The 22,553-nt window shown below is 46.3% G+C and overlaps 1 protein-coding gene across 1 annotated transcript in view; it reads left to right on the forward strand.

The window, feature by feature from the left end:
- ALPK2 (alpha kinase 2) overlaps nt 1–22,553 on the forward strand; it is a 117,759-nt gene that overhangs the window by 19,928 nt on the left and 75,278 nt on the right. The window lies entirely within an intron of this gene.

A 22,553-nucleotide genomic window follows, 5' to 3' on the forward strand; every position in this document is an offset into this window, starting at 1 on the left:
ATTCATTTCCCCAACAACTATTCGAATGAAATGAGGAAGCTCCATGTGTGAAGGAGAGAAAATGAGAACTGCTTTGGTTGGAGGTAGGTGGAAAGTCAGTGCTCTTGGTCCCCAGTTGTCACTGAATTGGTCACAACGTTCCTTATGGGGACTCTGAGGAGGCCAAGGTCCATAACGTGTGGTACAAGCATGACTGATGGGCGCACCATGTGCTGATAGCCTTGGATCTGAGAATAACAAAGGGAAGATTTGGGTTTGAATTCTGACTCTACTATTTTTTGGCTGTGTGACCTTAGCCAGTTATTTAACCTCTCCAAAACAAAATTTGTTGATCTGCAAAATGAAAGGATTGCTGGAGAATGAAATGATTTTGTGCTTGTCAAGTTCTTGCTGTGTAGTAGCTATTCAATAAACACTAGCTTTCTTTTTTCTTAATTTTTGATGTTTTTATTTATTATTGAGAGACAGAGAGAGATAGAGCATGAGCATGGGAGGGGCAGAGAGAGGGGGAGACACAAAATCCAAAGGAGGCTCTAGGCTCCGAGCGGTTAGCACAGAGCCTGATACGGGGCTCAAACCCATGAACCGCGAGATCATGACCTGAGCCAAAGTTGGACGTTTAACCGAATGAGCCACCTAGGTGCCCCAACACTAGCTTTCTTATCTTCCTATCCACTCTTTTGTTTCAAAGTATGCTCTGAGATCATTTTATCATGGTTGAAAATGCTTGAGTCAACTGTCTTACAGAATAGCTAACCTGATGTTACTCCTTGATCCATCTACCATTTAATTCTTTAAACAATACTCATCAAGCAACTATATGTGGCAGCCATGTTGCATTATGCTGTGGGTAGAGATGAACAACATAAACATTGTATATGCCCTCATCAGACCTCAAGTCCAGTTCCAGTGCTGCCAAGGCCTTCCCCTCCCCGCTCTTCGTCCCGTTCCACTTAGAATCCACCTCTATGGTTCACAGTAATTCTCGTTATGCGTGGCTTTTCCAGCTTCAGACATTCTCTTATCTTTTGCAGAATCCCCCACCCCCTTTGGTGTTTACTTATTGCTCAGGATTGACAGTTCAGTAAACTTGGGCCTCCTGGGGGCAGGAGCCTTCTCTGTCTCACACTAATGTGTCCCTGGGGCATAGCACAGTGCAACGTAAATATTTGTTAAGAAGATGGGTGAGTAGATTTTTATATATACCATAAATATATAGGATGCTAATTTAGATCAGCGTTGGCAAACTTTTTCTAATTTGCTTTTTTTTAAATGTTCATTAATTTTTGAGGGAGAGAGAGACAATGTGTGAGTAGGGAAGGGGCAGAGAGAGAGAGAGAGAGAGAGGGAAACCCAGAATCTGAAGCAGTCTCAGGCTCTGAGCTGTCAGCACAGAGCCTGATATGGGGCTCAAACTGACAAACTGTGAGATCATGACCTGAGCCGAAGTTGGATACTTAACTGACTGAGCTCCCCGGGCGCCTTCTCTCTCTTTCCCTCCCCCTCTCATGCTCTGTCTCTCTCTGTATCAAAAATAAATAAAACATTAAAAAAATAAAAAAAAAAAGAATTGGGGTTTGTTATTTGCTATTTATACAGGACCAGGAATGTAGGGAAAGCCAGTGTTTGTAGGGTAAGGGAGTTAAAGGATGGAGGGAGGAGAAGGCCAAGATGAAGCTCGGGGGCAGGTGGGCTGTTTCAAATCAGAAGAGAAATTTAGGAAGAGAACCTGAGCTGTGGACCGGGCAGGGAGTCTTCATTCTCTTTGCAGAAGTCCAGCGGGGCACTGGTTTACTGGAACAGATCAAGTGAATGACAGAATGCACTCTTTCCAAACTTCTATTCTGCCATATTGAAAAATAACCCACCAACTGGGAAAAGCATTTGGTCCTGGTGTAAGGAATTTTAGTGGGGCCATATGCTAACAGATGTGGTTGCATTTTTCTGCTTAGTAGTGAATGAGCTGAATACTAGTGATCTTTGAATGTTCTAACTTTTTATACCAGTAGTTCTGAACCATACCTGCCTGTTTGTATCGCCTAGGGAAGTTTTTAAACCCCCTAATTCCTGGCCTTGGACTTTGACTAATGCAGTCTGGGCCCCAGGTGATTCCAGTGTAATTGCCCAAGATGAAAAATTCTTTACATCCTAAAACATACACTTGCAAAGCAGTTTGACTTCTATCAGTATGTTAATGCTGGTTAGGAAAATGAATGTTATTTTGTGCAAATGCCTTTCAAAGATTTAAAGTTGATTGTTAGTTATAATACTGGTTTCAAATTTTCTTGCCATCATCAGGCCACCATAAACCACCAGATTAACTCATAGTTGCCCAAAGAAAAGTACTTTTTAAACATCCACTGGAGGGGCACCTGGGTGGCTCAGTTGGTTGAGCGGCCAACTTCAGCTCAGGTCATGATCTCACAGTTCATGGGTTTGAGCCCCGCTTTGGGATCTGTGCTGACAGCTAGCTCAGAGCCTGGAGCCTGCTTCTGATTCTGTGTCTCCCTCTCTTTTCCTCCCTCACTCCTGCTCTGTCACTCTCTCTGAAAATTAAATAAACATTAAAAAAAATCTACCTGAGTTTAGTCTTCGGGTCATTAAATCTGAAATAAGTAGGTACTGAAAAACTCCTGTTCCTGTATTTCCCACGTTTTTGTTTTGTTTTTGTTTTTGTTTTTTTGTTTTGTTTTGTTTTGCCTTTTGTTGTTGTTGTTGTTTCTGGGATGGTAAACCTGATCTGCATTTCTGCTTCAAGGCCAAGAGTTTATTAATTGGTCTGCTGATCTCCCCTCTTCCCTCATCTGGGCAAGAGTGCGTCCTGGCCCTCCTGCATTCTCCTCCTCACACCCCTTTAATCTCATAACGCCGTGTACTTTGGACAAGTGAGAACACTTGCAGGAGATTGATCAGTGCCTAGTGACCTTTACATACCACAGGTCAAGAGTGTCTGGCCGGCAGGGGGATGGAAAGCTGGGAAAGCATTCCAGGGGAGAGAGACGTCAATAACAGCATGATTGGCACTGTCCCATGAAAACTTTTTTTTTTTCAAAAGACATGGGGGTGGGGAGGAAGGGAGGAAAATGCAAATAGATTTTTCCACCTCATAGAAAGCAAGTTGCGGAGAGCACGGAGAGCGCATAGACAAAAGAGGAACTGTGGTCTCTCAGGAACACCAGGTAAAGGAAGGCAGGTGGACAATGGATAAAAATCTGTCCAGGAATCCCCACCTAGAGTGAGACGCTCCTCTCCACAGCGAGGAGGCCTCTTGGTGGTCATGATCACGTCCCGCTGTGCCGAGAGAGAGGGGGTGGACTGGGCAGGAAAGCTTGGACCAGAGGGAGGGCGAGGCTGCCTTCCTCAGCCCAGCCCTACCGACGACCTGGTCGTTGGGGCAATGGCCAGGAGAGCTGCACAGTCACCAAGAGCCAATCTGCTCATGATGTGTCCCCCCCAACCCCCCCAAGTTCATGTTCACCTGGAACATCAGAATGTGACCTTATTTGGAAATAAGATATTTTCAGCTGTCGTCATTTGAATTAAGGTGAGATAACCGTGGATTTATGGCGGGTTTAGTTCCATGACTGGTGTTCTTATAAAAGGGAGAAAACAGACACAGAGAGGCAATAGCTGCGTGAAGACAGGCAGAGACCACGATGATTCAGCCGCAAGCCAGGAAATGTGAGGACGGCCCTCCACCACCAGAAGCTAGGAAGGAGCCAGGAGAGCCTTCCCTAGAGCCTTCAGAGGGAGCCTGGCCTTGGCCGCACCTTGATTTTGGATCTCTAGGCTCCAGAACTGTGAAACAATAAATTTTTGTTGTGGTGTTTGTTGTTGTTGTTGTTGTTGTTGTTGTTTTTGCTATTTTCTCTGTGGTAATATGTAATTATGGCAGCTCTGGGAAGCAATTATGTGGTGTATCTGAGCATTCTTAAACAAAAAAAGTGCAGGGGCGCCTGGGTGGCTCAGTTGGTTAAGTGTCCGACTTCCGCTCAGGTCATGATCTCATGGTTGATGAGCAGGAGCCTGGCGTCGGGCTCTGTGCTGACAGTTCCGAGCCTGGAGCTGTTTCGGATTCTGTGTGTGTGTGTGTGTGTGTCTCTCTCTCTGCCCCACCCCCACTCGTGCTCTGTCTCCATCTCTCAGAAACGAATGAATGATAAAAACTTAATGCCTCCCTTGACTTCTCTGATAAATGTAGCACTGGCTCCCAAAATGGCGGCCGAGCTCCCCTGGGCTGCCTGGAAACATCTGTGGGTCAAAGGGCAAGGAACATTTTTCCAATTATGCCTCAAACTGGATATCGATCATTCAAGATTGAAGGAAAAATCAATATGAAGGTTTCCCGGGTCACCTGTGTTTTGCCCCAGTGGACATTTGGCAATGTCTAAGAGATATGATCGATTGTCGCAGCTGGAAGACATGCTACTGAGGGACTGAGTGAGGAGAGGCTAAGGATGCTGCTAAACGTTGGCCTTCTCTGGGGCGCCTGCCCCCCAACAAAGAACTTGTCCCCTCTCCCACTGTGCTTCTCCAGGCCCACTGGTCCCTTCCCTGTGGGGGACAGCACAGCACTCAGATGCCCGGGTGACAAAGCCCTGACCCCTGGAACAGCTCCTCTTTCCTGGAGTACTTCAGTCCAGGAAACTTCACTGTTGTCCCTACCCCAGAGGAACTTTCCCCGGAGCCTTCTCAGAGACTGAGGTCAGCACTAACCCAGTTCTGGTTCTCTGCACGTTATGCTTCTATTTCGCCCCCGTCTGCCTCCCGCCAAGACAAAGCTCTGCGAAGACTGGACTTTTGCTCACTGTTCAGTCGATATTGGCTGCGCGGAGCTAGTGACCTCTGCTTCACTGATGTCCTCTCCTCTTTGTTGGCAGGTCACCTCGGAGGGGCAGCAGGGACTGGGATTTCTGGTCCTTCTTGTCCCCACAGCCTCCTGTGTTTGTAAATGACGACACTATTCTCCAGGTTCTTCCTCAGAGCCTGCACTTCTGCCGGTGTCGTGCCCTGTGACTTATTAGCTGTGTGGCCTCGAGCAAGTCAGCGAACTTCTCTGTGCTTTGGTGTCTTCGTAAAATGATGTGGGGGGTGGTTTAAGTGAGATCATTCACGCAGAATGGTCAGCAACGTGTGTGTTAAGCTTGCAACGAATATTAGTAATTAATATCATTTTACTGCCCACTCCCTGAAAGCAACGTGGTTCCAGAATTACTCTGAAAGAATCCCTTTGCTGTGGCTTATAGTACTAATCTTTAGAGCCAGGATGATTTTGTATGAATGGTTTTGAAAAGTGTTGGAAGTAGTGGTGAATTTTCAAAGACAGGAAAGAAGGGGACATTTAACAGGTGGGCGGCCACCCAGACAGACGTGGAAGCCGCCTTCCTCATACATGTTTATACCTGAACCCTGTTTGGATGCTTTCTAGATGGTGGACTCAGTGACTTAGGGATGTCTTAGCCTTTTTAGTTATGCCTCACGTCTAGGTAGGCAGACCCCTGGAGCGTGGGACACTGTTACATTCCCAAAGTGCCCTGGTTTGTAGCAAAGAGTTTCTCCTAAGTGCTTGTTGTCTGAGCCAATGTTTTTGGTTCCCGGAAGCCATCGCCGTCTTCCTGTACATGATCACCCAGGGAAAACCAAACCCCTCGCTCAACATCTAAAACACACGTGTTGTTGGTGGTCAAGGAGTCTGGGCAAATACGAGGAGAATCAGTTAAAAATCTCTCTATTCCCGAAAGAAACACTTCAAGGCACATATCCTGTTAACAGTAGAGTTGTCACCATCAACTACTCACAAAGGACAGGAGGAGATTATGTGAACCATTGAGAGCAAGGATCTGAAGGCCGGTTGTCTGGATTTAAATCCCAGATCTTATAAACTATATCATCTCGGGCAGGTGACTTAGCCTCTCTGAACCTCAGTTTTCTCATCTGTAAAATGGGGATAATGATAGTACCTGCTTCATAGGAATGGTATGGGGATGGAATACACGTGTGCAAAGAATTTAGAAAACTCTGTAAATAATAGTTATTTTTACGCAATTTGAACATGTCCCCGCAATGAACTATAATTTGGGGACTGATCAAAAAAAAATAGGGCAACTTGGAGGTAAGAAAGATAGCAGAGTTTGGCAACATTACCCCCCTGCTCTTTCCCTCTCGGAGGATGAAATACAATTAATGTGTTTCATCAAGGAAGCACCCAGTAGAAATAAAGATGACTGAATCCTGCTATGTCTCGGCTAAGACAGAAAAGGCATTTTATCCGAGATTGGAAAGCATTTGCTGAACTTCATGTTCCCTTGAGCTTTAGTAGGTGTAATAAGTCTTAAGGGTGACTGGGAGAACTTTCGACACCCCCAAAGGCCTCCGTGTTCCCAGCACTGAGCCCAGGCTGGCATTCTTCTTGAATGAATTCAGCATTCCAGTCATTCCTCAGACCACGCCTGGAGCATTTCTTGAATGAGTTCTGAGGGTCTGATGAGAAACTCCCATTTAGTCCCCAGGGCGATAGTTCTGTGCTGAGAATTGGAGGCCCGTGGGTCCTGGCCTTCTGGTTATGATTTTGTGTGAATGGTTATTGGAGTTACACCTTGGGACACTCATCTTTTCCTGGGGGCTGGATTTGGGCCCTTGCTTTCACAGTGGTGCTGGCCCCCTGGGGCAAATCGATGCTAGTCTGGGAACAGGTGACAGATTGATCCAAGAGCCCCTCCCAAGACGTCAGAGCAGAGGAAGGTGCACTAATCCCTGGAAATTGGACATGTGCTAAATAACGTTGTAAATGCCACTCGTTAACACCTGCTGAGGACTAGAGCAGACCAATAATGCTAGGGGAGTTTGGGGCTAACTGGGGTTCCGTCTACATTTGTAATCCTAGAATTGTGATCCAACACTTCTGATGATCCATGAGATGGGGAGCCTCACTGATGTAGAAATCACAGCATTGGAATTAGCAATCAGTTGACCGGCTCCCTCCCTCTTTAAAGGTAGACATCATAAAGAAGGTACTGGGGGACTAGCTGGAACCAATCAGGCCCTGTGAGTCCTGACATGGGCTTTGCTCCACCTCTGAAGGGAGGGGTGCGGGGCAGGGGGTGGGAGTGGGAGTGGGGGCGGGACAAAGACAAAGTTTGGTTTGGGAACACGTGTCTTTGTCTTGGCCAGCGCAGCCCTATTTTCTCCTTCTCGTGCACTTAGCCATGGGCTTCCAGGAAATTTACCTCCAGCTTTGCCCCTTCACACCTGGGAGCTTCTCTCGTGTCTGCCTCCACCCCCCTTCTGGCCTTACTCTTAGTTCTCTGGGAGACTTGGACCCCGAGCCTCCTCTCTATCTGCCTCCAGACTCTTATCACTTCTGAACCGCCTGCGTTGCCCTCTCCCTTCTTCTGAGTCCTACCAGGTCCGTCCAGTCCCAGCACCTCCGCCCCGAGGCCCAGACCTCACCCCGAGGCCCTCTCATAGGGGTGGGGAAGGCCAACGCTCTGCATCCTCCCAGTACCCGTCTAGGCCCCACCTGAGCCCCAGAGGAACCCAAGAATGAGCTGGACCCGTGAGGGGGGTTTGGACCTGGCATGTTCTGCCTGACCCTGCTTGCCCAAAAATTCCATACACTGGGGAAAGGGTGGGAGGGGAGGGAAGCTTAACCAACAGAAATTAATTTCTCATCATTCCAGAGGCTGGAGGCTAGATTTCTGGTGAGCGCCCTCTTCCAGACTAGCAGTCAGCTGCCCTCTTGCTTTGATTCCACATATGCTGAGCAAGCTCTCTGCTGTGTCTTCTCATACAGGTACCAATCCCATCATGAGGGTCCTGTTCTCATGGCCTCATCTAACCCCAGTTACCTCCCAAAGGCCACATCTGCAAAGTACCATCACATTGGGGGTTAGGGCTTCCACAGATAAATGTTAGGGGGACACAGTTCAGTCCAGAGATTTCCCTAAATGTGGAAGCCATCCCAGTCATGTCAGGGACAGGCCTAGACCAGGCCAGTGGAGGTGTATACGGACGGGCCCACTGGTTCAGAATCCGGGATCTGTGTGGCCACATGTGGGTACTTATGAGAGAGGGCTCAAGAGTTACTGCCCGAGGTCAAGTCTGGGCCGTACCTCTTCATTGGACGTGTAAAGTAGGAACAATAATAGCACCTACCTTGCTTGGTGGGGTCAAGATGAAATGAGATAATACACGTTAGGCTTTTAGAACAGGGCCTGGCACTTAGCAGTTGCTTTGTAAGTGTTATTCTTTCTACCCTGAGGTCTGTGTTTTGTCAGACACAAGTCTTTCTTTGTCATGAATTTGAAAGTAGAATCAGGCTACCTGCCCATTTGGGAGAAGATGGGGTCAAATAGAATCTTGGTGCAGATTCCTGAGCTGATGTTAAGAACCAGGCTCGGGGCGCCTGGGTGGCTCAGTTGGTTGAGCATCTGACCCTTGATTTCCGCTCAGGTCATGGTCCCAGGATTGTGGGGGTTGAGCCCCAATTGTGCTCCCCACTGAATGTGAAGCCTGCTTAAGATTCTCTGTGTCTCTCTCCCCCTCTCTCTACTCCTCTCCGCACTCATGCACTCACATTCTCTCTCTGTCTCTCTCTCAAATTAAAAAAAAAGCTAGACTCGAGCTAAAGACATGGACTCTACCAGGGCAGGTGCAAGACTGTATGTGAAGCTTGGGGCAATTCTTTAGTCCAGATCTTGATGCTTTCACTCATTTCTGAGCCATTTCAGAGCTCAAGGATGTTAGTCAGATCAAGCAGCTTGCTTCCACAAGGCCTTGCACTTGCTCTTCCTTCTACCTGGAATGTTCTCTCCCCACAAAGCCCCTTGGCTAGTTCTCACTTCTGCTCCAACTCCCCTGATCACTGAGACCTCTCTGACCAGCCACCAATAGCACTGTCTGCACCTAGCATGTCCTATCTTTCCTATTTTGCTTTATTTTTCACATAGGCTGTGACATAGTGTGTGTGTGTGTGTGTGTGTGTGTGTGTGTGTGTGTGTGTGTATTTAACAGCTTTGCATGGATGTCATTGACACCCAATGAATTCTACATGTAAAGTGTCCAGCTTGGTCTGCTTTGATGCATACAGACACCCATAAAGGCATTACCACTATCACAATGAACATATCTATCACTGTCAAACTTATACCCTCAGCGTCCCTTTGCAGTCCAGCCCTCCTACCTCTCTCTGCCCACCCATCCTCACACAGCAACCCATCTACCTTCTGTCACTGGGGACTAGGTCGTCTCTTCTAGAATTTTATATAAATGAGATCACAGAACATGTACTCTTCTGTATCTGGCTTCTTTCACTCCTCATAATTATCTTGAGAATCATCTCTGTCCTTTGGTGTGTCAATAGTTCATTCCTTTTATTGTTGAATGGGATTTTTTTTAAGTGTTTCATTGTTTGGATCTACCAGAATTTGTTATTCCAATGAAGGTCTGAGCCCCACACCTCGACCCTCCTCTCCTCTCTTCCCTGTACCAGGTCGTAAGACTTCTATGTGAAAGGTACATTTCCTGTACTGGGGGGAGGGAAGACATTTTTGTCACTAGAGACAGGGAATTTGGGGCCAACAAATCCGTACAAATAAACCTTGCCAAACTCATTCTTACCTTCCTAGTTACTTCTTCACCATTTGCTACCTGAAGCCCAAACCCCTTTGTCTTACCAATGTTCACAAATGTATCGGTTCTTTGTCCAAGAGATTTAAGGGGTTCCTGCTCTCGTCACTTCTTTGGGTCTCCATTCTCTTGGGAAGGCTCCCTTGTATGGGTAAAAACTCACTGAAATGTGTATGCCTTTTTCCCGTTAATCTGTGCTTGTCAGATTAATTTTCAGACCCATCCAGGGACCGTAACAAGTCGAGGAAACTTTTTCCTTCCTTGTAGAACAATAGCACGGGCATCCGTATGAACGTGGGGACATGATTTGAATTACGGTGGCTTCTTGGTGGTCAGCCAGCTGTTACTTCAGAGGCCGTGCTGTTTATGAGGGTTGTGCAGACAGAAAGTCATTGTAAGCCTCCCCCCTCCCCCACAGGAGCTGTAGAAAGAGGCCACTATGCCAGCTGCGGCCCCGTTCGGTCCTTGTCATTTGCCATTCTCTGGGTTGCCGTTCCAGCAGGGATGGGATTCTCCCTCCGCCCCAGCCCAGCCCAGGCTCCCCACAACCTGGGGCTGCTCCCCCCGAGGGTCCCTGCTTTCCTCCCTCTGGGCTGCACCCGCTCACCCCCAGGGTCCCAGGCGAGGGAGGGCGGCCGGCAGAGCCGTAGTGAGGTGTGGCCCAGGGAAATGACAGAGTGGGACCGAGCAAGCGCCAAGCCTCTAGCAGACCGACAGACAGAGACGTGGTCACATTGTGATGGTGGCTTCCCTGACCCAGGCCTCCCAGGCGGCTTTCTCCCATCTGGTTTCGTGCATTGCCCCTGCCTGGGTCCAGGCAAAACCGGCTCCAACACCCACATTGCTGCCTGCGGGGCAGCTTGCCAGGCATTTAGTGGGAACTCAGCTCAAATTGAGCAACAAGTCAAGTGACAGCTGATATTTTTTTCTGAGAATTTAGTAAGGGGACTTTCACCCTCTAGAGATTTTGGAGTCCTCAAGCTGCCGGTGACTTACAGACCTTGCCCCTCGAAGTTGGTTTTGAGCAGATACAGCCCCCGGAGCGTGTTAGACTGCTGAGTCCCAGCCCTCATCGGATTCTGCATTTTCACAAGATCCCAGGCGATGCCTGTACACGGTGACACGCAAGGAGCCCAGCCCTGTGGCTTATCCTGCTCCTGGCTCTCGGTTACATGTGACGAACTCTTTAGAAAATGCTGGTACTCAGGTCCTATGCCTCAGGAGGTCTGACTTAATTGGTGCCACCCAATCGGTTTATACTTTATAGATCACCCAAGGCCCAGAGAGATCACGGGACTCATCCTCAACAACTGTTTAGGAACAAAGCTAGGATTAGAAGCCAAAAATTCCAGGGGCTCTTGGGTGGCTTCATCGGTGAAGTGTTGACTTCTACTCAGGTCATGATCTTGCTGCTCTTGGGTTTGAGCCCCGCGTTGGGCTATGTGCTGACAGCTCGGAGCCTTGAGCCTGCTTCAGATCCGGTGTCTCCCTGTCTCTCTGTCTCCCTCCTCTCTCTCTAAAATATAAACAGTAAAAAAATTTTTTTAAAAAGAAAAGGAAGCCAAAAATTCTGTGTCCCAGGACCCCTGGGTCCTATTGTATTACTGACTGTATTTCCCTCTACCACAGTCATCCTCTGAAACAGACTCTACTAACGTGTGCTGGAGTATTACTCAAAAAGAAGTGATCATGAGGACTGCCTTCAAAAATAAGGATTAATGGAGGGCCTACTGTATGCCAGAGCTGATCAAGACTTTGGGGACACAGTAGGGAGCACAGTGAAGTCCTGATCTCATGGGACAGGGATAGAGGAAGAGTCGCACATTAGCCATACCAGCAAAGTCAGTAGTTTTAGGTGACAAAGAATAAACAGGAGGGAAGGAGTCTCAGGAAGGGAGGTGTCTCTGCTGAGCTATGAGCAGAGGTGTGAAGGGTAAGAGGGGAGAGGGGTGGGATTGCACTGGGGAAGAGTGCTCTCAGAGGGATGAGCAGGGGCACAAGGAGGCTGGAGATGGGAGCATGCCAGGTCACTGTGGCTGCAGAAGAGACGGGGCAGAGCGGGGAACAGCAGCAAGCAGCAGCAACGCCATAATCCAGATGAACGGTGGGGTGGCCCGATCCAAGGTGGCCCTGGATCCATCTGTCAGGCATTGCTGCTGGACTGGATGCAGAAGGGGGTGGGAAATGGACTCGGAAGCATGCCCCCTGAATGATGGGGAGAACAAAACTGCAAGTATTTTTGAGACAAGGAGCGGGTTTGGATAGGAAAGTCCAGAGTTTGGTTGGGAGCATGCTGCATGTTTGATGAGTTAGCAGTGCTGGTCTTTCAGAATTCTAAGCTGACTTGCTTTCCTAAAAGAGCTCTAGGTCCTCCAGGGCTTGCTGGTGTGTTCTCCTAGGTCCCGCTCCCAAGCTGCCATGTCTGTCATAGATGGATTTACAATTTAAAGTAGGAGCTTTTCTCTTGTCTCAATGTACCTTGAGATTTCTGGACACATGCTAGGCATTGTGATAGCTTGGGTGGAAGGTAGGGACTACTTCAAGTGACGCTTGAGCTTTCTTTCAATAAGAGAGTTTAGTTGTCTGTTAACTAAGCCTCATGGTAATAATGCCATAGGCTTTTTTCCTTTCTGGAGTCCATTTGCTCATTTCTTTTCTCTTCTTCTTTTTTTTCACATTTCTTATCTAAAGAATATCCAGTCAGCCTGCATTGCTCCTGGTGATTCAAAAGACTATCAAATGCTTAGCACTTCTGTGCCAAAATAGAGCCAAGAAATCACACCTGATACATGCCTAGGCAAACATACTTCCTCTTCATCAACCTACTGATTCCCCTACCTCCTTCATGATCATACAAGAGCTAACATTCATTTAGTGCCTCTGGGCTCCCCTTTAGAATCACCTGGGAAGCTTTAAAAAATACGCATGGCAAAGCCCTTTGACCTCGAGATGCTGCTTAATTGCTTTCTTTGGTAGGGCTCTGACACTGGTATTTCCCCCTTTTAAATACTTCATTTTTTATAGCAGTTTTAAGTCCATTGCAAAAGTGAGCAGAAAGTACAGTTTCCATATCTGCCCTTGACCCCCACCCCCCGATGCACAGCCTCCCCTGCTGTCAACACCCCCCACCAGAGGGGTACGGTTGTGACTGTCAGCGAGCCTACATGACCCATCATTATCACCCACAGTCTGCAGTTTATGTTAGGGTTCACTCTTGGTGTTGTACCGTCGATGCTTCTGGATGACTGTGTCATGACATGTATTCACCATGATAGTATCCTACAGAGTAGTTCGCTGCCCTAAAAATTCTCTGGCCCTGGCATTTCTGAGAAGCATCCCAAGTGATCGTCATGTCCAGCCAGGCCCGAGACCTGCTGATTTAGTGTTTAGTGTGCACCGGGCCCTGCTCTAAGCACTTTTAGTAATTACCTGCTGTGGTCCTGTCTCCTCTGGTGTAGGTACAGTTATAGTCCTTCAGTAGCTTGTCAAGGTCACACGGTGGATGGAACCCAGGCAGTCTTGCTTCGACGTCTGTCCCTTAACCCCTGTGCCGTCCTGGCTTCGAAATCTGCCCTCCCATCTACTCAGCATTGCACTTGGGTAGAGGAGGAAAGTAGAATTTCCCCTGCAGTCTGCCTGTGGGCCACATTCCTGAGCAGAACTCTGTGCCTTTCAGCCCTTCAGGGCCCTCTCCCCACCAGCTCACTTCTTTCCTGTCCTTGACACATGACCTGCTAGGTCCAGCTCTGGTGTGTCTGCCAGGAATGCCCTCCCCCCACTGCTTCCCCACCAGCCAAAATTTAATCCTTCCCCTGCACTCAAGTTCCACACTGCTGGCGTGTTGTCTGAAGATCTGGGCCACCCTGACCTCTCCTCTCCTAGCACGAAAAGCACTCCCTGCCTCGATTGTGCCTTTTGGGATCCAATGATGCTAGAGTTTGCAAGTTGCACGCCGCTCCCTGTTTAACACCCGGAAGTCTTCTCTCTCTGCAAAATTGGCAGTTCCCCTGAGGAAGAAAACACGTCTTATACCATCAATTTCTCTCTCCTTTCTCAAGTCCCACACGTTGCGCTGGGACTTAATATTGGTGTAGGTCCAACAGGACACATGGGAGGATGCGGTGTCCCTGCTCAAGCAGGGGCCACCGAGCATGTCACTCAAGGAGAGCGGGCGCCGTCCATCCTCGCCCTGGTGCACCGTGTGCGTGTGGTGAGCGTCCTACAGAATGGCTTCCATTCCTCCCTAAATGGGTGCCTTGATCTGGTTATCAGGGAGTCCCAATTGGGCACTGAGGTCCAAACTCCTCAGTCTGGGGTGGAAAGTGTCCCATGGTCTGGGCTCTGCCCAGAGAGAGAGAGGTGTGCAGGCCCCGGAGGGACACAGCTCCAAGTCCCCTTTCAGTCTTCAGACTCATGGTTCATTAAATCTGTTGGATAAATGAGTAAATTGGTAAACATGTGTGGACACTCCTCATCGGTTTGGAAATATACCGAGCTGCTTGTAGAAAATACAATCAAGAAGTTCTGCATGGTGGGACGCCTGGGTGGCTCCGCTGGTTCAGCGTCCAACTTCCACTCAGGTCATGATCTCACTGTTCATGAGTTCGAGCCCCCCATCGGGCTCCGTGCTAATGGCCTGGAGCCTGCTTCCAATTTGGCGTCTCCCTCTCTCTACCCCTTCCCCAGCTCACACTCGGTCTCAAAAATAAATAAACATTTAAAAAAATTTTAAAAAGAAATTCCATGTGTTTCTAGTATTAGAATTCTTCCATCTCTATAACGAACATAGCTTTGGGTCATGGAAAAAACCCAAGCCTTTCTTACTCCTTTAGTTATTCTGAATAATTCAGTCAATAAAATTGATAGTAGCAGTGAGGCAAGTAACACAATACAGACAATTCGTGTAAGAAAATATTTTGACCTTCACCTGGTGTGATGGCGGCGGCGAGGACATGGATGTCATCACATAAGAATTTATTGAGTGGAGTGCTCTCCCTCCTCCCTGCTGCACAAGCAGACGAGGCTCAGAAAATCCACAGGGTGGGGAGGGAAGGGGGGATTCGGAGGCCTCCCAACCTCCCCATTCCTGGCGGCAGACATTTTGTTCCCAGATCTTGTTTTCCTCCACTGGGAAGTGGAGAACATGCAAACTAGAACAGTACTTGTGATCCAGAGAGGACTCCTCTTCCCTCTAGCTGATGACTTGAGCTTCATCTCCCACAAACTCTGTCTTCAGGGCGTCTGGTCAGATGGTTTGGTTTGAGTTGCAGGAATTTTAATTTTGTTGGGAGAGTTTTCTGGGGAGCAGGGCAATGACCTCCAGGAGACAAAAGGAAGAAGAGAAGCAACCTGAACCCAGGAAATCCACATGGGAGTAAGTCGCTCTGTTTTATTTGTGTCAGTGGGAGAGTAAGTGAATAGATGTGTGATGTAATGTGTGTGAAAACCTACGCCCTGAGGGTACAGTAATGGTGGGGATTGAAATGTAGGCGTTTCAAAGAGTATCAGGGGCACCTGGGTGGCTGACTTAGACTCAGGTCATGATCTCATGGTTCGTGAGTTCAGGCCCCACATTGGACTTTCTGCTGACAGTGCAGAGTCTGCTTGGGATTCTCTCTCTCTGTCTCTCTCTCTTTCTTCTTGCCCCTCCCCTGCTGTGCTCTCTCTCTCTCTCTCTCTCTTTCTCAAAAATAAATAAACATTAGGGGTGCCTGGGTGGCTAAGTCGATTGAGTGTCTGATCAGCTCAGGGCATGATCTTGTGGTCTGTGAGTTCGAGCCCCACGTCGGGCTCTGTGCTGACAGCTCAGAGCTTGGAGCCTGCTTTGGATTCTGTGTCTCCCTCTCTCTCTGCCCCTCCCCCACTCACACTCTGTCTGTAATAAATAAATAAATATAAAAAAAACATTAACAAGAGAAAGGAAAAGCAAAGAAAAGAATATCAAGTCAAATAAGTCTGTTGTGCTGGTGGCTAGAGAAAAAAAAAAAGATTCCTGGTCTTTCCTACAGTCTATTCCCCAACCCCCTATTTTCATATTCTTTTTTTAAGATTTTATTTTTAAGTAATCTCTACACCCAATGTGGGGCTCGAACCTACAACCCTGAGATCAAGAGTCACATGCTCTACTGACTGAGCCAGCCAGGCACTCCCTGTGCTCTTATTTTTATATACCCTGTGCTCTTAGTTCTCACTCACATTTATTACCCTTGTTCCCAAAGCACAAAACCATCCCAAGTTGGCGAGATCCCCAGAAACTTCTAAGGTTAGTGTCCCGTCCTGCACTGATGGACCTAGGCTTCTTCTGCCCCAAATTAAATCATGTAGACCTGTGTACTGAGCATTAAATCAGAATCTCGGGGGTGCGGGGAGGGGTAGAACCCAGATGTAGGTCTCCTTTCTCTTTGTAAATCAGGAAATTGAGGCCCAAAGAGATTGAGTCATCTGCCTAAGAGAACACCTAAATGATCATACTGAGCAAAATGTCAGCCCTCCATGTCCCGCCCATTTTCCAGAGCGCAAGAGCACCTCTCAGCCAGGCGTTTTCCTGGGAGAGAGTTGCTACATGCATTTTAAAGCCTCCCTTGGTGAAGACCTTTAATCAATGGTTTTCACAGTGTGGTTCATGGACCCCTGGGGTCCCTAAAGAACTTTCAGGGGATCCACAAGACTAAAACTATTATCACAAAAATACCGAAACATGATTTGTCTTTTTCACTCTGTGGACATATGTGGTGACGATAAAAAGTGACAGAAGGTAAAACCGTTGGTGGCTCAGCATGAATCTAGGCAATGGTCCCAAACTCTGCTAGTTGTCAGGGAATTCTTCACCACCATACAGCCAGAGTTCAAAACAAACCAAAACTCCAAAAATTTTACTTGATAATGTTTCTGGTGCATCTGTAAAAATGGTTAATTTCATTAAGTCCTGATGCCCTGTAAGGAAATGGGAAATATGCCCAGAGCATCTCTGCTGTACTACCTTGAGATGCTAGTCACCTTGAAGGAAAGCACCTGTGTGATTGTTTGAGTTGTGAGCTGGACTAGCCACTTTTTCATGGAGTACAATTTTACTTGAAAGAACAATGGACACATGATGGTTATCCAGCCTTGGCTACTTGGCGAACATTGTCTTGAAAATAAACAAAGCAGGCCCGCCGCTTCAGGGAAAACTAATAGGATCTACTGCTTGTGATAAAAACCCAAACTTTTGTAAAACACACAAACTTCCAGTTATCAAATAATTAAGTCCTGGTAACATAAGATATAGCATGGTGACTGTCGCCAATAAAACTGTATTGTATATTTGAATTTTTTTAACTCTTATTTATTTTTGAGAGATAGAGCATGAATGGGGGAAGAGCAGAGGGAGAGGAAGACACAGACTCTGGAGTAGGCTCCAGGCTCTGAGCTGTCAGCACAGAGCCTGAGGCAGGGCTCGAACCCACAGACCCTGAAATCATGACCTGAGCCGAAGTCGGACACTTAACCACATGGACCACCTAGGTGCCCCCATATTGTATATTTGAAAGTTGCTAAGAGTAACTTAGAGTACAGGAAAAAGAAATTTGTAACTCTGAGTGGTGATTGATGTTACCTAGTCTTGCTGTGATCATTTCTTAACATATACAAATATCAAATCATTATGTTGTACACCCGAAGCTAATGTAATGTTGTATGTCGTTACACCTCAATTAAAAAAAAATCCAAGGTTTTAAGCTATCATTGCAGTCCCTCCTCTGAACTAAGTACTCGCATTTTCTTCAGATATTCTTTCTGCCTCTTTTCCTCTCTTTCTGGGATTCCCTTCATGCATATGTTGTGAGCTTGGTGGTATCCCCAGGTCTCTGAGATTCTGCCCACTTTCCTCCATTCTTTTTTCTTTCTGTTCTGAAGACTGGATAATCCCAATCACCTTCAAATTTATTTATTGACTCTTTATTCTGTCTGCTCATATTAGCACTTGAGCTCTCTAGTGAATTTTTCATGTCAAAAATTTTCAACTTTAAAATTTCTATGTGGGTCTCATTTATAATCTCTGTGTCTTTATTGAGACATTGCTCTCGTACTTTCCTTTAGTTCTTTAGACAGTTTCTGTTAGTTCTTTGAACATACTTAAAATGGCTGATTTAAAGTCTTTCTCTAGCAAGTCTAGGGGCAGTTTCTGTTGACTGCTCGTACTGCCCCCGCACCTTCACCACCATGTACAGACCATGCTTTAGTCTTTCTTTGCATGTCTAGTAATTGTTGTGTGAAAACTGGACATTTCAAACAATATAATATGGCAACTCTGGAAAGCAGATTCTTTCCCTTCCCCAGCACCGGTTGGTTGTTTGTTTAGTGACTTTTCCAAACTAATTCCTTAACAATAACTATTCTTTGTTGTTTGTGGCTATTGAAGTCTCTGGTGAGTTAGCTTAGTGGTCGACTAATGATGGAACAGAGATTTTCTTAGATCCCTGGAACCAGTAGGTCTCCCAGTGTTTGTCGAGGGTTTCTGTGCACACATTGGGGCATGCCTTCAACACTCAACCAGGCAGTGGACAACTCTGTCTTAGCCTTCAGTTCCTGCTGGCACAGAGCCTTCAGGTCAGTTAGAGCTGAGAGCTTAATGTCTTCTGGCCATGCTGACAGCCTTATACATGTGCATGGCCTTCTATATTCCCAGGAACATGTTGAGCTCTTCCTTCCTTCCTTCCTTCCTTCCTTCCTTCCTCCCTTCCTTCCTTCCTTTCTTCCTTCCTTCCTTCCTCCCTTCCTTTATTTCTTTCTTTCTTTCATAGGCTCCATGCTGAATGTGGGGCTTGAACTCATGACCCAAAGATCAAGAGTCACATGCTCTACTGACTGAACAAGCCAGGCACTCCATCTTGGAACTTTTCAATGCCCCCTATGGATATCTCATTCCCTAGCTTTCCCTTTTAATCTTTTTGGTTAGCCTATTGTTTGTTTCACCTGTTACCAGTGCCTCAGGCAGCCACAATGGTAAATCACTGCCTCTGAATTTTTTTCTGACAAATGTCTCAGGAAAAATGTTGTTCATACTAAAGTGTGGGTCAGATCACATAAAGACAGTCTTGTGAGTGTGACCTTTCAGGGAACCTTCAGACAGGTCAGATGATGGCAGTTCCCTGGGAATGGGGCTTTGGAATTGATCCAACTCTATTCTACCCCTTCCAGTGGCTGCTAGACTGCTGATTTTTGCCATGATATTGAACACTGGCTTACAGGACTACTGTTGAGGTTGGGATGAGGGGTAGGACAAGGGAAAGTTGAAACATCAGAAAATTTGCTGTTCTTAATGAGATTCAGTCATTTTTCTTGAATAAATGATCTTTGGTTAATTTTCAGAATTCTGAAAAAGTTGATTCGGACAAATTCTGCCAGTGTTTTAGGAGAAAGTTTTCAGAGTGTCTACTCTGTCATTTTACTGATGTACACCACCCTTCCAGGGGTACCAAGCAACTTACCACAGAATTGACTTACGTCATTATGATAAATTAATATTTATGTTATTTCCCTAACTAGAAATTTCAAAAACTTATGTTCTCCATCACAAATCTGTTTTCCCAACACTTCCCAACTATTTTGGAAAGATGGCTTGTAATGTAACTGAATGTGATTTATAAAAGTACTTTATACTGAAATGTGTTGATATTTGAAGATCTCATGAACAAAGTTCTTCCAAATGAGCAATACATGACATTACAAAATCCTGTATGGGTAAAAATGCATGTGAAACACAATGTAAACCATTGGATTTTATGCAAAGTTTTCAGATTCCACATTGCAACCACTTCTTTATATAGCATCAAGAAAGATTATCTGCAATCATATGGAAAGACTATTAAAATACTCCTTCCTTCTCCAATATATGTCTGTATGAGGCCAGATTTTCTTCATATATTTCAACCAAAACAATGTATTATAGCCAATGAATGTAGAAGCAGAAAAAATGAAGACCAGCTGTCATTTATTAACCCAGATTTTAGACGTGTGAAAAAATGTAAAGCAACATCACTCTTATGAAATTTTACTTTGTTTTGGAGAAATATGGCTATTTTCATAAATATGTTATTTATACTAACATATTATGAGTTTATTTTTGTTATTTTTTAAAAATTTTATTTTAGAGACAGAGAGGGTGCAAGTAGGGGAGAAGGGCAGAGGCAGAGAGAGAGAGAGAGAGAGAGAGAGGGAGAGAATCCCAAGCAGGCTCCACACTCCGCACAGCCTGATGCGGGGCCCAATCCTGTGAGCCTGAGATCATCACCTGAGCTGAAATCAAGAGTCAGATGCTCAATCAACTGAGCCCCCCAGGCGCCCCTATTTTTGTTATTTTTAAATGAGTAAATGTTTTCAATGTTTCTGAGTTTTAATTTTAATATGGTAAATAGTGATAGATACAGAACCCCCATAAGCAAGCATTCTTGGCAGTCCTCAATTGTTTTTTGAGAGGGCAAAGGGATCCTGCTGCCAAAATATTTAAGAACCTCTGATCTAGACCAATCCCCCGGGTTCAAGCCCAGAGGAAGCCCATCCACTTGAGGTCACACGTAACTCATTTTCCTTCTTATGGAAATGATTAATTTAGAAAGAACGTTGAGTAGTCCAACAAAACTTTCACAACAAGTGGGAGGAATGTTGCTGCTTCCTTCAGCCAAAAGGAAAGACAGGCAGGAAGGGAAGGCAATTAATTGTTCAGGGAATTTCTTCCGGGATGCTTTTGCATTCCTGTCAAATCACTGCGGGGCACACAGGTCACTCTGCCAGCGTCTTGCAAAGATTCTAAAGCCCAACCCCACTCACACCCTTCCAGCTGCTGTCACTGACGTCCCCTCTCGGAAGTCCTCTTGCTCTTCCAGGCTCCGCCGCACAACTTAGCACAGAAGTGACCCACCAGGTCCTTGCAGCAATTTGGAGTGTTTCCCCCCAGTAGGTTCTTTTTTTATTTAATGTTTATTATTTATTTTGGTGGGGGAGAGGCAGAGAGAGGGAGAGAGAGAGAATCCCAAGCAGTCTCCATGACAACATAGAGCCCTACAGGGTGCTAGATCTCACGAACCTGGAGATCATGACCTGAATTGAAATCAAGAGTGGACGCTTAACTGACTGAGCCACCCAGGTGCCCCTTCTTTACTGCTTTCTTACCTGGTCCTATTACTTCTCCACCTTAGTTTCTTTTCTTCCTTTCTGTTTTTGCCACACAAGTCCTGGTACTTTCAGGGCAGGTAGTTTCTCTGGCATAGGGATCCTGGACTGGATAAATCAGGAAATCAACCCAATTACTTAGGATTTTTGAGTGGCCCATGGTACTGGTTTATGCTCTTTGTAAGTTCCTAGCCGAGGCCAGGTCTCCCAGAACTACTGGAAAAGAGGCATGTGGGCAGTGGTGTGGGCCATGCGAAGCTCACACAAAGCCCCTTTCTCTTTGTTGAGCCTTAATTCAGCTCAAATGAAGAGACACAAGCAGAACTAATGAGGATGAGGATGAGGATGTCTCCAAGGGCAGGCCAGGGGCAATTTGTAGCAGAATGTATTTGAGATCTTTAAAAAAATTTTTTTAATGTGTATTTACTTTAAGAGAGAGAGTTTCTGTGAGCAGGAGTGAGCAGGGGAGGGACAGAGAGAGAGGGAGACACAGAATCTGAAGCAGGCTCCAGGCTCCGAGCCGTCAGCACAGAGCCCAACACAGGGCTCGAACTCGAAAGCCATGAGATCATGACCTGAGCCGAAGTTGGACGCTCAGCTGACTGAGCCACCCATGTGCCCCTGTATTTGTGATCTTTAAACGCAGATTCTCAGGACTTTTACCCACAGATTGTGATTCAAGAATTTTAAATAGAGTTTGCTGGTGATTCTTCTGCACAGTTCTTGAGAACCAGAGGAAATCTGGCTTTAGCACTTTCACATCCTTTTTTTAAAAACTGAGTTATATTTGACATACAACGCTGTGTATGTTTTCAGGTGTACTGCATATTGATTTGATGCATTTATATTATAATACAACCACCACCATAGCATTAGCTCATACCTCTATCACATCACATAATTATCATTTTAGCACCTTTATATTCTTTAAAAAAATTTTTTAAAATGTTTATTTATGTTGAGAGGGATAGACAGAGCATGAGCAGGGGAGGGGCAAGGTGGGAGGGAGACACAGAATCTGAAGCTGTAAGCACAGAGCCTGATGCGGGGCTTGAACCCATGAGTGAGATCATGACCTGAGCCAAAGTTGGATGCTCAACTGACTGAGCCACTCAGTCACCCCTTTATATTCTTTTTTAAGTTTATTTATTTGAGAGAGAGAGGGAGAAAGAAAGGGCCAGAGAGAGAAGAGAGAGAGAATCCTAAGCAAGTTCCTCACTGTTAGCCTGGAGCCCAAACCCAGGAACCTATGAGATCATGACCTGAGCTGAAATCAAGAGTTGGACACTTAGCCGACTGAGCTTCCCAAGGGCCCCAGAGTTTCTACATTCTCATAACACATCCATAGCATAAAGTTTCTGCTTTACAAAGCCCCTTCACATGGATTTTCTCATTTGAACCTCAGAAAGACCTTGTGAAGTAGGAGCAGCAGGTGTCATTGCCTTTAGAAAGTGACCCTAAATTTCAGTCTCCCCATGGAGTAGGCCAAGGCAAATCTGATTATCAGCCATGGGTCCAGGTTGGGCACCCTCAAACACACCTGAGTGGCTTCTACTTGGGAACCAGATTACAAAAAAGCCAAGACACTAACAAAATTGGAGTTAGGGTATCATTTTTGAAAATGAGGCATATGTGAGCACACTCAACTATTGAGGGCGTAAGAGCACATATGAGCTTAGGGAGCCAGAGGGGTGCCTTCAGTGAGACGAAAGAGAATAAGAAAGCCTATATGCCAGCAGTGTCTAACACTGGCCCTTTTGGGTTAGATGTGTGTGTGC

The sequence above is a fragment of the Suricata suricatta genome, chromosome 14 (assembly GCF_006229205.1).
Source record: "Suricata suricatta isolate VVHF042 chromosome 14, meerkat_22Aug2017_6uvM2_HiC, whole genome shotgun sequence".
Lineage (NCBI taxonomy): Eukaryota > Metazoa > Chordata > Mammalia > Carnivora > Herpestidae > Suricata > Suricata suricatta.